Genomic DNA, 3951 nt, shown 5'->3' with positions numbered 1-3951 from the left:
TGTATATTTCCTAAAGCTACAGATGAAGCCTGAATGTCAGCCAGGAAGCCTTCAAAACTGTTTCTGTTTTACATTAACAGGTTTAGATAAAAGTTGCTTCAGTCAATCTTCATGCTAGCTTTAAGATATACACAGCCATTCCAAAATCTTGTCTGGCCCTTGTAGATACAAAAATATTCCAAAAACATACTCAAAAAACAAGTTCAGAAGCTGGCTCCCAAGAAAAATCCGCGATATACAAGGTCAAACCCTGACCCTAATCCTCCAGCTGTTTTTGAAAACCCTAATATAATCCCTAAAATCATTAGGAAGCAGCAAGGACAGGAAAATCTTGCTGATTTGAGTCCTGAGGCAGTTTACCCTAACCCTGTTCCAACTCCAGTCAAGGTTTTATTCCGGTCTACCCCTGCTTCCCCTAGTTCATCATCTACATCTCAAAGCCCTCCTTTCACACCTTCATCCACTACACATATTCCCTTTACCAATACTGTAGTTTCTACCATTCCTATTACCCCTGTTGTACCAGTCGTTCCTGTTGTCCCAGTTATCCCTGTCAATCCTATAAACCCTGCAAATATGGCTAATAGATATGCACCCCTGCAGTTGCCCGCTAATGCTGCAGCTTTACCTCAGGACTACCAATCCAAAATCTCATATTTTGATTCCACTGGCCCTTTCACAGCTATTCAACATGCCAAAAAGATGCAAGACCATTTTGAGAACTACGAAATAGATGATGACAGTGTGAGAATGAGAATTTTTGTTCAGAGCCTGACAGGTGATGTAAGAACTTGGTTCAGATCACTTGCTGTAAATACCATAACCACTCCTGATGAGCTTTATCTAGCCTTTACTAACAGATGGGAGAAAAAGAAAGATCCCTTGCACATACTCGGTGAATATGATACAATCAAGCGAGGTCCTCAAGAGACCGTTTTGGAGTACTGTGCAAGATTCAACAATGTATATAACGCAATACCACAGAATTTAAGACCTCCTCCCGATTTAGCCTTGTACAAATTTCCCGACGGTTTTGACCCTGATATGGCATATCAGTTAAAAGAAAGAGCCCCTGAAACCCTTGAAGACGCTCAAAAGGTTGCTGTCACGGTAGAGGCTAACCTAATTGCCAAAAGAAACAGAGCAAGAATGGAAAAGAGAACCACCTTTAAAGAAGAACCCTCAGCCTTTGATCAGAAACTGGATGCAATAATCACTGGTATGAAGAGATTAGGTGATAGAGTAGAATCAGTTGAGAGGAAGTCATCATGGGAAGCACCACAAAATAACCCTATCAGGAATCCCAACTTTAGGAGGAATCAAAACCCTAACGCTGGCAAGGCCAGTTCTGAACCAGAGATAAGACCTCCGTTCCAGGAAAACTATACTGAAGCATCCACTTCAAATGAGCAGATAGATGACACCCACATTAACCTGATGGGCCTGAATGATGAGCAGCAAGTTTTTCTGAGTCAAGAAGATCATAAGGATGATGACATTAAGCAGTTCCAAACCAAGTCAGGTGAGTCATTTGACTTTAAACAAGGCTATGACACAGCTGTTTATGAGGTTCATAAGCAATACAAGCTAAGGAGCAGAACTATAAATGTGACACAACTTGAAAAAACAAAGGATAGCCTGCAGCCCAAAAAGGCCATTGTCACAGAGCCAATTGACACAACTGATTCAGTTACAAATGAAGTAACAGTTGAAGAAATCACTAAACCATTTCCCTCAAATCAACAGCCAATGGCTACATCACCCTTGCAGCCTAATCCAAGCAACACTTCTCAAAAGATGAGTAAAAAGGACCAGCCTCAAGATCAAGATAAGAATCAGGAAGAAAGCTCTAAGAATTCAATTGAAAGAGAAAGGGTTGTTAACCACAATACCAAGATCCAATCGGAGAAACCTTTTGACTTAGAAGCTGAAATTGGCAAATTAAAGATAGCCATTCCTCTTTCAGAGCTTGCCAAGCATGACATTTATAGACTACAAATCAAGAAGTCCCTTCAACTTACTCATAAAAAAGAGGATGTCAATGTGTTGGATGATACCCCAGAACTACTTTTCGGTCCAGAGGTTGATGGAAAGACAGCAGTTACTGGAATCTTACCTTTTTATGTCAGTTTTCACGTTCATGATAAGATACTACACAATGCAATGTTTGACTCAGGTGCCTCTCACAACCTGATGCCCAAATCAGTCATGGAAAGGTTGAATCTAGATATTACAAGACCATATAAGGACCTATTTTCATTTGACTCCAGCCAAGTTAAGTGTTTAGGCCTGATAAAGGATCTGTGTGTGTCACTCGTCCAATACCCAAATAAGACAATCTTGATGGATGTTGTAGTTGCTGATATTCCACCCAAGTATGGAATGTTGTTATCAAGATCATGGGGGGCTAAACTCCAAGGTTCCCTACAATTAGACATGTCATATGCCACCATTTCTGTCTTTGGGCAGCCAAAGAGGCTATACAGGGAATCACTCATGAAATACATGGTGAGCAGTGAAGAAAAACCTCAAAATTTCCCTATTTATGCAGTCCATTCAGATATGGACTCCTTCATTCTGTTCAATGATGATGTAAGTCCAATGAGTGATAAAAAATCTGTCATGCTTGAACAAGATCTACACATGAGTGAGCAATCAAGTTCCCAAGAAATCAAGATTGAGAAGCCAATTGATGAGGCAATCCTAAAAGACAAACCAGATAATAAACAAGAACTCCAACTTATAATCCCAAATCATAGAGAAAATGTTGAAAATCCCTTAAATCAAGAGATCCTTTGGTTTCTTGAATTTGATGGATCAGTCAACAAATTAGGGGCAAGAGCTGGAGTGTGGATTCATAACAAACAAAGCAAACATGCAGAAGGTAGAGCCTATAGGCTTAATTTCAGATGCACTAATAATATGGCAGAATATGAGGCTCTTCTGCTAGGCCTCAAACTGGTGAAATCATTTCAGGCCACAAAAGTTTCAATCATGGGAGATTCAGACCTTATTATCCAACAAGTGAAAGGCAATTTTGTCACCAATGATAAAAGGCTTAGATCATACAGGTCTGCCACTATTGAAATACTCAAAACTCTCACCGAATTTCAAATAACCAAAATACCCAGAACCCACAACCTCCATGCTCATAGCTTAGCTACATTTGCAAGTACATGCAAATTACCTTTTGAACCCAACCACTGCTTTACAGCTGAGATAAAACACAGACCATCTGTCCCAAACAATGTCAAAGACTGGCAGGTATTTGAGGATGACACACAGATAAATAATTTCTTAACCTTGCAACATGAATTTTCAGGTTTGAACATTGATGTTGATTCTGTGAAAGACACACAGCCCTTGAGTGAACAGGACCAAACAACAATATCACCCAAAACAGCCAATCAAATGCTTTGTCCAACAAACTTTGACAAGGAGAAAATACAAGAACTTGAACAACTGCAGTTTGATGAAGTAGCTGGTACAGAGGCTGATATCATAGAGCTAAAGGATAACTTTCTACCAACAGGCCTAGCTCCATTGGAGGACATTTTTGACTCAAATGATGTCCCTAGAAAACCAAAATTGCAGCCCCTTAATGCTGCCATTGAAGAATGCAACATTGGAACTATTGAAAAACCCAAGATAATTAAATTGTCTGCATCTTTACCACCTGATCAGAAGCCTAAATACATTGACCTCTTTAAAGAATTCCAAGATGTCTTTGCATGGAGTTATGAGGATTTAAAATCCTATGACACCTCTGTTATCCAACACACCATCCCTCTCAAGCCTAATCAAAAGCCATTCAAGCAAAAATTGAGAAGGATCAATCCTATGCTTCTCCCTTCAATTGAGAAAGAGGTACAAAAAATGTTTAAAGCTGGTATCATAGCACCAATCAGGTTCTCAGACTGGATTTCAAATTTGGTGCCCACAAGAAAGAAA

This window comes from Pinus tabuliformis, chromosome 5_2, assembly GCF_031772625.1.
Source record: "Pinus tabuliformis cultivar Carrire ecotype Pingquan chromosome 5_2, CPIR1, whole genome shotgun sequence".
NCBI classification, from domain to species: domain Eukaryota; kingdom Viridiplantae; phylum Streptophyta; class Pinopsida; order Pinales; family Pinaceae; genus Pinus; species Pinus tabuliformis.
This window is presented reverse-complemented; position numbering follows the sequence as displayed.